The sequence below is a fragment of the Helianthus annuus genome, chromosome 3, assembly GCF_002127325.2.
Source record: "Helianthus annuus cultivar XRQ/B chromosome 3, HanXRQr2.0-SUNRISE, whole genome shotgun sequence".
NCBI lineage: Eukaryota > Viridiplantae > Streptophyta > Magnoliopsida > Asterales > Asteraceae > Helianthus > Helianthus annuus.
The window spans coordinates 133,716,196-133,730,562 of NC_035435.2; positions in this window are offsets into that span (position 1 = coordinate 133,716,196).

The following is a 14,367-nucleotide window of genomic DNA, read 5'->3' on the forward strand; positions in this document are numbered from 1 at the left end:
CGAATGATGCTAACAGGAAATCTGACTTGATCAAGAAAGCTGATGCTACATAGAAGAAATGGAGAAGACTCTCACTGAAGATGGATCTTTCTCTTCTCAGACTGCCTTTATGGCTAATGTCGCAGCTTCTACAAGTCAGGTAAAATCTGCAACTCCTAGCATATGTAGTGATTGTGCTAAGATGAAACATGAATGTGCTGAATTGAAACGTGAATTTGAAACAGTTCATAGTCATAATCAGAGATTGGTTATTGAACTGTCTAAGTGCAAAGAGGCAAATATGGCTTTAGTTAGAAACGAAAAGGAATTTAAATCTGTTATTGAAACCTTAAAGAAAAGTGTTTCCGAAGTGAACAAAGTTGTTTATCATAAACAAGTTAGCATTAACGATTACATTAACATTGTTGAGGTAACCAAAAGGGAACTAGCTATTGCCAAATGCGAGCATGATGCTATCAAGCAAAAATTGGAGAGTTATTTTAACTCCCGATTTGTGCTCGATCACATAATTGACGTTCAACAACTGAAAGGGAAAAGAAAAGGAGAAGGGTATAAGGCGTGTCCACCCCCTTTGAGACACAACTATACCAAAATGCCCGATGAAGAGGATATGCCTCGTTTTGAACCATCTGTACCTCTCGATTATGAGGAAGTTACTACAGGATTAGGGTTCAAACCGGACAATTCATTGGAGGGCTCATCTGATATCAAAGAAAAGTCATCATGTGCTTCAAATCAAAGTCCTCCAACCATTGAGGACTATGATTCTTCAGATGATGAATCAGATGTGAGTGACCAGGATGAATCACTTGATGAGACGAAAGGAGTAGAAATTCCAATTGAGAATCATATTCTGTGTGATCCTCCTACTCCTACTGTGCAACCTGTTGCCAAGCAAGTGATAGATCCTGCCAAGGATGTCAAGGATGACAAAGAATGTGTGTTTGCTGTTAAGAGCAATAACTTGTTGTATACTTTAGTCGGTGATAGTAAAATTTACTCAGACAAAGATTTTCCTATCAAAAACGTCAATCAATCTTTGATTGACAAAGTGTTTGAAGATACTACAAACCAGTTTTTGGGAAAGACAATTCCAGGAGTCATTGTAACTCAATGTGACCCAATTCCAAAAGCTGAAATCAGAAAACAATTTGGAAATCAGAAATCACCGACAAAGCAACAACCAATTGCTTTTAAGGGTAAACAACAACAACAAGCTCCAAAGCCAAAGGCTAAGGTTGAATCAAAAGGAGTTCGTTACAAGAAGAAAGCAAAAGATGTCAAATTTGTAGCATCAAATGGTACGGATAAAATTGAGTCTTTTGAAAACAAATCAAACACCGATTTTGTACAACAAGTCAAGATTTTGAAACGTAACAGTGATAACAATTACACCCAACACACAAACGGGTGTGATGAAAGAGCAAATACCTCAGGTTCTACAGGTTCGACATCTGCTAGTCGATCAAATTCTCCTAAGTTTGTTGAAAGGAGAACGTGTTTTAAATGTGGGAAGTTTGGGCACATCATTAAAGACTGCACAAACTCGCCCAAACTTGCCCAAACCAAGTTTTGTTGAAAGAGCCCCTTCTGAACAAGGTCATCAACAACGTCGTCCCGTGTCACCAAAAACTGACAAACGCACAGTTAAAGAACAGGAAACAAAACAACGACGTAAAAATGTGAAGGTGATCGAAAAGGCTTTAAAACCGGAAACTGTTAAAAGGAAACCAATTTTGTCACAACTGTTCAAACCGGAGATTTCTAAATCTGTAAATAATACACAATGCGGTAAACAAAAACAAGCTTGGAAACCTAAAACGGGTGAAGGTTCAGGGGGAGGCGTGAAATTTCCAAATCATCAAGAGATTGAAATTACATTTCTTGATTCTCAGGGGCAACCCAAGTCTATGAAGGCTTGGGTCCCCCTCTCCAACTAATCTCTGAGTGAGTGTGTAGGATGTTCCAGGAGGAACTTTCGATAGTCGTAAGATTGTTGATAGTGGAGCGTCCTTGCACAAGATAGGCGACAGAAGAAATTGTTGCCTTTGATGGAGAGAAGAAGAAAAAGAAGACAAGAATGTCTGATGAAAGAGATTGAAAGCTTCGACAAAACTAAAATCGTTCATTAAATTTGATTGTTAATGGCTTTGATCGGGTCCCCGGGATAGATTCAAATCAAAATGTACGCACCTGCAGCACGTCTGAAGTTCAAAATAAACAAGATGGACGTGCAGTGTACATTTCTTCGCGGTGTGATTGGAGAAAATGTGTTCGTTGAACAAACCAACCGGGTGTGCGGATGCCTTGGCGTGGATTGAACAACCGCACACTACTTCTCAAAGAGAAAGACAAAGACCTTCGCTGGTGCAATGTGGAAGACCAGCCGGACCCGGAGGTTTATGATCTTTTTGCTGTGAAGAGATTTCTCGGATTAACTGGAGTAGCTGTCAAATCGACCTTAAAATCCACACCGGGTGGATATCCAGTTTGGGAGAGCACTCAGATTCCTTGCAATGCATGAATCGTTGCAGGATACGGTTTTAAATTTCTAATCTCTCCTATACTTGTCGATATTTAAGCTGCTTTTTGAATTATCATCTCGTACAGCACTCTTTGGCCTGACACGTTGATCTTAAATATCACCTCACACGTGATTGTTTCACTATGAAACTCGTCAATGTTGTCATGGTCCGCACCGCTTACCGACATGCCAACTGATTTTTCCAAAATTCGATAAAATCATTTATGATTAAAATTTAATTTTGGTAAACGACATTGAGGTAAAACATGAGTTAACCGACATCAGAAAATCATTTTTGTAAATACCTTTGTGTTTTTAAAATTTATCATAGTTTGTTGATTTTAGGGGGAGTAAATCCAAAATTTGAAAATCCAAAAACATCGAAAAATTTAAAAACACAAAAACAATAGAAAATCAAAAATAAGTTTCCTGGCGAGAAAAAGAGAATATAATAGTACATCAGTGGTCTGTCTAAACCTCTTCGAACTGAATGCAAAATGAAAAACGATAAGCAGCTCTATATAAGATGTATCGGTAGGCTCACAATCATTTTAAAGTGTGCAGGGTGATATAAATCTTAAATCGACTGAAGACCAGGTGGGAACCATTCATTGGCATATGGTCTTAGTACCGAAATTTCGTTTGAGAGATTGCCGAGGTTCTGAGATATTCGGTCTTTATGCTGCTTATCATCTGGGTATCATGGTTGTATCTTTTACTGAAAAAAAAAAAACGGGGACGCAAGTTTAGATCTTCCATGATACTATACATACGTGTACATATTGCATACGACCTCAATAAGTGATCAACAATCACATGTCCACAAAATAAGTGATAATATATCACATTTATCCGGGAGTCAAGTTCGTCTCTCTGCTGTACGAAAGTACTGACCTGTTCACGGACTTGCTCCTGTGCACTCATGCATCGAAAATCAAGTTCCTCATCAATAAGTGATTCTATCACATAGGGCTTGTTTTCAATCAAAATAAATGAGTTTCTCACATTCTTTTATACGGTCAAACAGATGATAATCGGTATACTCACCGGTAAGATGAACTCTCGTGCATACCTTGATACGGGAATGTGTCGTGTGTGGATGAACACCGGTCGGTAAGTATAAATCATACACTAGTTGTATCCCCTCGCCATGATTACATCTGATTAGTTGAGCTTATGTGGATAACAATACCGATAATCGTTATAGGATGCTTATCTTAATGTTAACTAATAGAACACAAAGAGCGTTTTGGCGTGACCATACACTGATATGATTCTCTTACCCTCGAAACTCGCAAAAAGATTGTTTGTATATATTTACTTATTGTTTTCTGTCTTTACATTTGAAAAATGAAATACTAAAAAGATTTTAGGTGTGTTTTAATATAAACTTTATAAAATCCAAAAAGATTTTACTTCTAGTTTATTTTTGATTGACCGATGTTGGAACTCGAGTCTATCCTACCCAAAATCCTGATCGTAAGCCGGAAAACAATTGCACCTTCATAAACAGTCGAAGTTGACAGATTTTGAAAGTTAAAAGATTAAAATTAATCATTTTCCGAACTTTCAAACTGTTGTCGGTCAGTGTTTGATTGAGATATGGTCACACATGTGTCGTTTGTTTATGGAAACTATATTCCAAGCGGGTGTTCTCATTATGCGTTTAGATTTCTTGCATGTGCAGATGCTAAAGGCGAGGAGAACATGTTCGATGACAAGCTTTGGAATGAAGACACAGCATAGATGCACTCAAAGGATAAAGATGATCGAGTTGCCTATGACCCTTCATCAACACCACAAGGATCTGAAGAATTGACAAGTCAAAAGATTTACGAGCATGACTAAATGGAGAGTTCATTCTAAGGGGGAGTTTGTTAACACACTTCCTACATGAAAATGGGAGTTTGTTGATACACTTTCTTCTTACGACGCGTGAGGACTTTGAAGATCCTCCGACATGAAAGACACAGAAGACGAACAATCACAGAAGACGAACCATCACGAGTAGCGTCCAAGGGGGAGTTTGTTGATACACTTAGTGTGGACGCGACTCGGCTCGGTTTGACTCGGCTTGGTACGACTTGGTTTCGACACGGTTAGGTCCGGCTCAAGCCCGACGTCACGACATTACTCCGTCGTGCGCTGATGTGCGTTAGGTGTGATATAATTTAGATGTATATTTAAGCACTTTTTACACTTTTAGCCAAGTTTTAATTTTATAAAACACGATATTTACTAACAATAAACACACATATGAGCAAGTGCACCCATCGTGGACGTAGTATAGTGTTGGTAAGATACCGAGGTCGTCCAAGGACACAAAAGCTTTTAGTACCGGTTTATCCTCAACGTCTAATCAAATCAAAAAGAAGTTATAAAAGATTTTTAAACTAAGAAAATAAAAACTAACTAAATGCTGAAAAATAAAATAAAAACAGATAGACAAGATGAATCACTTGGATCCGACTCGTGTATTAGTATAACCTTTGATTATTTTCACAGTTTTGCACTTGTTTAAGAGATTATCTTAGTTATTGTAGTAGGCCCCTCTTTTGAAGGCGACGTTACCCTCAACCCAGTAGTTTGAGTCAGCAAGGATACAATCCTAAAGGGTTGGATTATTGGAAGATAATGAATTAAGTTATTAATGCAAATTATGGTAGGCCCCGCTTTTGGCAGTGACGTTACCCTCGACTAAGTAGTCTGAGTCAGCAGGGATACAGTCCTAAATAGCCGGGTTATAGTATTAATTGTAGTTAACTTATGAGGGGGTCAAAGAGTTTGGATCCTCGCATCCAATACCTATGGGCATTGAAGGAGATCCTACTAAATTTGACCCAGGTCCCTTGCAGGACCTCTAAACGCTGAACAAGGGCAAGACCCTTACCAAACCGTTCCCTTAACCCCCGACCAGGTAGCCAATATACCTCCATATAGACCGTGGAGATATGAATGGTGAAAATCTTTTATTTTATATAGACAGTAAAATAATGCCAAGACACCACGGACAAACGATAAGGAAAGATCACCTTCAACATAAGCAACTAGTTATTAAAGTCATTAATACAAAACCAAATAAAAAGTGCAAAAGATTAAAAATAAAAAGTATTATACTAAACACTTGTCTTCACCAAGTGATGTAAGAGACTTAGGCAAACATGGCCTTGATTGTCAAGAACTCTTACGATCAATCTTGGATCTCGAGACGACTCGCACACTCTATGATGGACAATGGATGATGGTGGTGGATGATGGTGTTGTAATGGTGGTGGGTGGTGGATGAAGTGTGAGAGAGGTGGTGTGCCAAGGGATGAGTTGAAATGAAACCAAGCACTCCTATGTATAGGCTGAACAGAAGGCTGGGCACGGCCCCGTGTCCACTGGACACGCCCCCGTGCCTGTCTGACACTCTCTCTCTTCATTAATTGTAATTCGCAATTACAATTAATGCGCCTGCTGTACTTTCGCCGCGCCCCCGTGCTCACTGGACACGGCCCCGTGGTGGGCAATAGAAGCTTCTATAGGTTTGTCTTTTCTTCTGCTTCTTGGGCACGGCCCCGTGCTGGCTGAGCACGGGGCGTGTTTAGTCTTCTGACTTCTCTTTTCTGCTTGGGAAGATGCCGTTGAGGGGTCGGGCAATCCACTTTTGTTCCTTTTCTTGTATTTATGTTAGATTTAGCTGTCTTTTTGCTTCTTTTGTGAATTTGAGCTCATTTTATCCTGAAAATACAAAAGGAAGACAAAAACACTCTTTTTCCAACATTAGTACTTAAAAAGGGTTAGTTTTATGCCTCAATTGATGTAATTTATATGTTGCATTTTACACACATCAAATACCCCCACACTTGAACTTTTGCTTGTCCTCAAGCAAAACTATTTAATATGTGGCTCACACTCCCAAATGGAATGGGTAGAAGAGAAGGTTTTGGCTTGTCATAGAGTGTCGGGAATCCAAGATCTTTTTGGGTTTTATTTTTATTTATTCACAATCCTGTTCATTATGATTTGTTTAGAACGTTTCATAGGAGAAATTACTAATTTGAGCATAACATGCCTTTTTTAAAATTCCATTTATATACAAGTTCACATACCTCACGGGAGAAATCACTCACACTCGGCCGAAGGTGTATTTTTAGTGAATCACTCGAGAGCGGCGTGGAACTTATTCCTACCATAAGCTTGCCAAGCAATCAATCCTCCTCCTTTTTAACTTGTTACCTTTATAAATATCAAGAGGACTTTTTGGGTATAGGCTTGGGCTAAAGGTGGGTGAATGGGTTAGTAGAAAATGGCGAAAAGCGTAAAAAGCGTCGGTTTTCGTAAAACACTTTGTTTTAGTGACTTTTTATTTCGAAGTATTTCTCCAAACAACTTTTGTTTTAATAGCTTTGTTTGTTTATTTCTGACTTCATCATTTTTTTTAGTCACACGAAAAACCGAGCTTGTTACTAAAATAAAGGGTTTTTGGTGGGTGAAAAGGTTTTAGGGTAAAGAAATGAAAGGTTTAGGCTCAAAGGGGTTAACTAGGGGGATTTTGGGTAGGTGGTAAAAAAAATTGAAAAATAATGGTGTAGAAAGAAAAATGGTTAGTTCTAATGCCTCCATCATTTACTTACTTGGGTTTAAGTTGGTAAGGACCGGGAATGAATCGTCATGGCAAGTTCTAGAGTCGTAAGAACCAAGCGGCTATTCACACAAGAAATGAAAAATGAGCATTTAGTCTAAAGATATAAATTTGTATGCTCAATAAAGGCTCAAAACTCACTTTTGTGGGAATGGGTTTTTATGTGATCAAGTATATATAATCGAACTTTAACCAAGCTTGTCATGCTGTTTCATAATTTTCTTATGTTGGTTCTTTTTATCATGACGCTATCGGTTGTAAATTTGTAAAAATATAACCTTTTTAGAACTTGTTATTCCCAAATTAAACCAAGACAAGTAAAAAAAACGAAAAGTTTTGAAAAAATTTGGGGTGATTAGCGGTTCCAATAGAGTTTTATGTAAGGCTTGTTAATAGGACTTGCAAAATTTCAAGGTTTTAGCTTCCCCCCCACACTTAAATTACACATTGTCCTCAATGTGTCCCAAAAATAAATTTTTAGGTTGATTGGATGTGTAATGTGGTGTTAAAAAGCAAAGATTTATGTTACTGGCAGTCTGGACACGACCCCGTGTCCGCTGGACACGACCCCGTGGTGAACTACCAGTAACGAAAACTTACAGAAGGGGAACACGGGGGCGTGTTGGTTAGGCACGACCCTGTGCCTGGCAAAAATTTGCAGGACAGTAACCAAACAGCAGGTCTGGGAGGTGAACACGGGGGCGTGTCGGCTGGACACGTCCCCGTGTGGACAGTCTGTAAGCCTAAAAAGACAGGTTTCTTCCCCCGGTTTCTCCATTTTGGGTGTATAAGTGCTAAGGTCTAGCACTCCAAGCCTCAGTTTGTACCTGTTTCATCACTTAATACCACACCAAGCAACACAAACATCCTACATTACCATAGTTAATTGTCTCAAGCATAAAGTAAAAGAAAAATAAAACGGAAAATAAAAGTAGTCAAGGAAAGTAAATTGTTCAACACTTGGCACGCAGGCCATACACTGTTCGATAGAAAAAGGGACTTAAACCTGTGGGCTCGCCATCAACCCGCTTCTGTTCCTTCAAACCTCCTACTCCATGTCTTCATCGCTATCATCACCTCCATCCCCATGCCCCGCCATATACTCCCGGATGCTACCGATATCGTCTTGTATATCGTTGATGTTGCGTTCAATAGCTCCGACCCGGTGGTATGTGTTGTTGGCGAGGTTGTAGGCGTTCCTGGTACACATGAGTTTTCCTGCAAAAGATCATGTAAGCTTTGGAAGTTAGGAAAACCGCCTCCTTGTGAGGAGGATTGACCCGGATCACCATGGGGTTGGTACTGGTAGTGGGGAGGTGGTGCGTGAAGAACTAGGGCCTCCTGTGGGTTCCATGCATAGCCTTGTGCCCTTTGGAAGCTCACCGTCCCGTCTTCCGCCTCATAAAGTAAGTTCATGGCCCGGCAAATGTGGTAGTCAACTCGTCCCGACCATGGGCTTCTTTCAAAGGACCTCGGAATTCGCGTGAAATGCTTGAAAAGACAGTACACCCACCCCCCGAAGAAGATAGGTGTTGGAGCGCGAGCAAGGCGATTGAGATGCATGTTTCGTAACAGGAGATATGGAACATCGAGAGGCTTTCGGTTGTGGATACAGTGAAGGACAACCAAATCTTTCAACCCTACAACGCCACTACTGTCGTGACGTTGGTTAAGAGAGTAGGTGATAAGCCTGTGAATGTAGCGGTAGAGCGGGCCCCTCAGCTTAGTACTCTTGGTGCTGCTAGGGTTGTAGATTCCGTCACCGATTTGAGCCCATGCAGCTTGACGTTCATTTTCATCCAAGTCTCGTAATCCCCCGGTATTTTCCTCATTTCCCGATTCCTCTTCCCCGTACAGTCCTATTATAGATCCAAACTGTGCCATGGAGATCGAGTACTTTGTCCCCCCACAACGAAATGCGACCCCTTCATTGTCGAACGGGTCACACCTCGAAGTAAAGGTGAAAGTACTGTAGAACTCCATGGTGCACTGATGCACCGATCGGAGCCGAGTGTTCAATGCAACTGCTAGTGGTCCCGTAACGATGTTGTTGAATCGGTCCAGCTGGTTCACCATGGTTAACAGGTCCGTGCATGCTCGCATGGGGTACTCCTCGGGTCTCGTTTGAAGTATTTCGTATCTTGCCCTAGCATCGAGCTCGCTTGCATTGAACCTTGTGAACTTAGCCATCTGAAAGAATACACCAAAAATTAGCACGAAACAATGAGATTTTTAAAGAAACTGCAAACAGTAGGCTGGACACGGCCCCGTGTTCAGCGGACACGGCCCCGTGTCCAGGCGTCTGTAACCTAAAAACTTCATTTTTCGTCCCGGTCCCGAAAATCTGAAGATTTTTAGCCAAGTAGTTGCGGTTTCCCCCGAAAATGAAACCCTAAGTGTCGCTTTTCCCAAAACAACCCGTTTACCCTTCCAATTTCATCTTTTTCGGTTCAAAAACAAGGGTTTGAGGTTTTAGTGAGAAATCGTACAAATCTATCGACAATACAAGTGTATTTACTTCCTATTATATTAATCTAAACTAATACTAACAGATTGCATCAAAAACTTGAAGTTCGATCCGGATGAACTTGAAGAACCCTAGATTTTTCCCCAAATTTTTGATGTTTAACTACATGCAAGTAACTAATCTAACTTCTAATGATGATAGAATCATACCTTGATGTTGTTAAACGTGGAGGTAACGTCGAAAATCTGCGGAAAATCGCCTTGAACCAGAGCGTTTTCGGTGAAACGGGACGTGTGGAATGAGGTAACTGTTATGAAAAGAGGGTTTTATCCCGACAGTTGCCTCGACACGGCCCCGTGTCCAGTGGACACGGCCTCGTGCCGAGCAATTTTTTTTTAACGTGCTCGTGTGCATGCCCCTTTTTTTCGAAAAATGGTTAGAAGACTTACCGGTTTTTGATGTACACTCGCTTGTTCGTAACATGTTGGGTATGATGTGGATGCTTTTCATTCGTTAACCATTTGAAGTGAGATCTCCTCTTCTTCATCCTCAATGGATCCTCGGTAGAGTTTTAGCCGTTGGCCATTGACTTTAAATGGTATCCCATTTCGAGCTTTAATTTCTACTGCACCGTGAGGAAAAACATGGGTGACGGAAAAAGGTCCTGACCACCTAGATTTTAGTTTACCAGGAAATAATCGAAGTCGTGAATTAAACAACAGAACTTGATCTCCCACCCGAAATTCATTAGACTTAATATATTTATCATGTAAATTTTTCATTCTTTTCTTATAAATTTCGAAGTTAGAGTATGCATAGTTCCTTAATTCGTCTAATTCATTCATTTGACAAAATCGGTTTTTACCGGCAGTTTCTAAGTCTAAGTTTACATTTTTTATTGCCCAGTAGGCTCTGTGAGCTACTTCTACCGGCAAGTGACAGCTTTTTCCATAGACGAGCTTATACGGGGTTGTGCCTATAGTGGTTTTATAAGCAGTTCGAAAGGCCCATAAAGCATCGTCTAATTTGTCAGCCCATTCCTTTTTATTTAAACCTACGGTTTTTTCAAGTATTCGTTTTAAACCTCGGTTAGTCACTTCGGCTTGCTCATTTGTTTGAGGGTGATACGATGTTGAGACCTGGTGATAGACCCCATACCTTGTTAATATTTTTTCGAGTTGATGATTGCAAAAATGGGTACCTCTATCACTTATCAAAGCTTTTGGTGTTCCAAAACGAGAAAATAATTTTTTCAGAAATTTTACCACTACTCTTCCATCATTTGTTGGAAGAGCTTCGGCCTCCGCCCATTTAGACAAGTAATCGACTGCCACAAGTATATATTTGTTTCCTTTTGACGGTGGGAAAGGTCCCATAAAATCGAGTCCCCACACATCAAAAATTTCACAAACGAGAATGCCGTTTTGAGGCATTTCGTTTTTGGAAGAAATATTACCTGATCTTTGGCAAGCATCACATGCCTTTACAAGGTTTTGTGCATCCTTGTAAATGGTTGGCCAATAAAATCCTGAATCAAATACCTTTCGTGCGGTACTAGCGGCACCATGATGTCCTCCGTATGGACCTTCATGACAATGACGGAGAATTCTTCGTGCTTCATTACCATGGACGCACCTTCAGATGAGCTGGTCGGCACACATTTTGAAAAGATAAGGGTCTTCCCAAAAGTAATGCCTTACATCAGCAAAGAATTTCTTTCTTTGGTGATGCGGCCATCCTTTGGTGACTATACCGCTGGCTAGATAATTAGCATAGTCGGCATACCATGGTTCTTGTCTACTCTCCATCATCTCCAAGGACTCTGTGGGAAATTTTTCGTTGATTTGCTCCAAAGCTGGGTCTTCTAGGCGTGAAAGATGATCTGCAGCAGAGTTTTTTGCTCCTCTTTTGTCCTTGATTTTGATGTCGAACTCTTGGAGGAGTAGAATCCATTTGATCAAATGGGGTTTTGCGTCTTATTTCTTGAAGAGGTACCTGATAGCTGCATGGTCTGTATAGACTATAGTTTTAGAAAGAACAAGGTAAGAACGGAATTTATCAAAAGCAAATACCACAGCTAGTAATTCTTTTTCTGTAGTTGTGTAATTTTCTTGTGCATCGTTAAGCGTTTTACTAGCGTAATAAATTGGGTGGAAATGCTTTTCTTTTCTTTGCCCCAAGACTGCTCCAACGGCAAAGTCACTTGCATCACACATGATTTCGAAAGGGAATTTCCAATCGGGTGCTATCATGATAGGTGCATTGACTAGCATTTCCTTAAGGGTTAGAAATGCTTGATTGCATTCCTTGTCAAAGATGAAAGGTGCATCTTTTTCAAGTAATTTTGTTAGAGGTCTTGAAATTTTTGAAAAGTCTTTGATAAACCTTCTATAAAATCCGGCATGCCCTAAGAAACTTCTGATTGCTTTAACGGAGGATGGTGGAGGTAATCGAGAAATAGTTTCTATTTTTGCTCGATCAACTTCCATACCTTCGCTTGAGATTTTGTGACCGAGTACTATTCCTTCCGTTACCATGAAATGGCATTTTTCCCAGTTAAGGGTGAGGTTAGTTTCCTCACATCGGGATAGCTTTCGTTCGAGGTTATCGAGGCATTGGTCATATGAGTCTCCAAAGATAGAAAGGTCGTCCATGAAGACTTCCATTGTCTTTTCTATCATATCATGGAAAATGGCTACCATACAACGTTGGAATGTTGCAGGTGCATTACATAGACCGAATGGCATGCGTCGATAGGCGAAGGTTCCGTAGGGGCATGTGAAAGTTGTTTTCTCTTGGTCTTCTGGTGCTATTGGTATTTGAAAGTAACCTGAAAAACCATCTAAGAAACAATAAAATTTATGACCGGATAGTCGTTCTAACATTTGATCAATGAAGGGCAAAGGAAAGTGGTCTTTCCTTGTTGCTTCATTTAATCGCCTATAGTCTATACAAACTCTCCATCCTGTGACGGTTCTTGTTGGTATTAATTCATTTTTCTCGTTAGTTATTACCGTCATACCTCCTTTCTTTGGGACTACTTGGACGGGACTTACCCATGGACTATCGGAGATAGGAGAGATTAGTCCGGCGTCAAGTAGCTTGATGACTTCATTTTTAACCACTTCTTGTACATTGGGATTTACTTCGTTGTGGTTGAATTACTGTTTTGTAATCATCATTCATTAAAATTTTGTGCGTGCACATGGAAGGACTTATTCCCTTAATATCTACAAGCTTCCAAGCGATTGCGTTTTTGTGTTTTTTAAGAAGACTGACTAATTTCTCTTTTTCTATGCTACTTAATTTAGAAGAAATAATTACAGGTAAACTACCATCTTTGTCTAGAAAAGCATATTCCAAACCTTTAGGAAGTTCTTTGAGCTCAATGGGTGGGTCTTTAGAAGACACCTTATTTTGTGGCTCATTTAGATCAAGAACCTCAAAGGTTTGTTCTATGGCGATCTCTTCTTCAACAAAGTGGTCATCCTCTTCAATCGTATCGGGTGGTTCATCTTCATCTTCAATTAGGGGGTCATTATTGCCAAAAGGATATTTCATTGAACGCTCAAGATCTATGCTCCTTTTGAATGCCCCTAACTGAAGAGGTAGATTGTTGAATTTCCGGTTTTTCAAAGCTTTATGAGTTTGTACAAAAGGTTTTCCCAAGACTAGAGGAGCGTCATCAAGGATGACAAAGTCGGTTGGGATTACCATTTGATTTGTTTGAACCAAAACATCCTCAACTACACCGATTGATTTTATTACTTTCCGATCGGATAGAAAAATGGGTATTTGAAGTGGAGAAAAATCACTAATACTTAATTTTTCAAAAATGTAGTTAGGCATTATGTTAACACAAAGATCTTTATCAATGGTGATATTACTAATAAATGAATTTTGAAAGAAACATGGAACTGGTGTAATGTTAATTTCAAAAGGATCTTCTTTTATTAGCGAGGTTTGATCATTAGTTAACTTAACACTTACCATTTCTTTGATTTTAGCACTAGTGTTTAACTCTTTTAAAAACTTTGCATGAGGGGTTACTAAACAATGATTTTCGAAAGTAGGTGACAAGAGATCAATTTCTTCAAAATTAGACTCTTCTTGAATTTTAACATTATCGGCCTCACCTTTTTCGTTGTTTAACTCATGTGTCGGTTTTTCACTTTCTTGTTCTTCCATTTTTACATTTTCAACTATCTCTACGTTATTATTACAATTTAATTCTTCTCTTGCGCGGGATTCCTCTTCCCTTGCGCGGGATTCTTTTATGCAACGTTCGATAGTTTTAATGTGTTCTAATATCCTATTGGTTACTTCGGTGAGAGAAAAAGAATTGGGATCCTCAAAGCTTGAATCCGGTTGTTTGATCCTTGGCTCCTCATAATACTCATATGAAGTAGATGGTTCACACCATTGTTCTTCATTGTAAGTATATGATGGATAAGGGTCGAAACTTTGTTCTTCATAGTACCCATATGAGGTGGGTTGTTCACGCCATGGTTCCTCATAATAAGTGTATGAAGGTGGTGGCTCATATCTTGAATCTTCAAAGTATGAGTATGAAGGTTCATACCTTGGTTCATCAAAATATGAGTATGAGGGAGGAGGTTCATACCTTTGGTCTTCATAGGATGTGTATGAATTTGATGGCTCGTACCTGGGCTCCTCATAATAGTTGTATGAAGTGGATGGCTGAAACAAGTTACAATATTGTACCGAGTGCGGGTTTCCACAATTAGT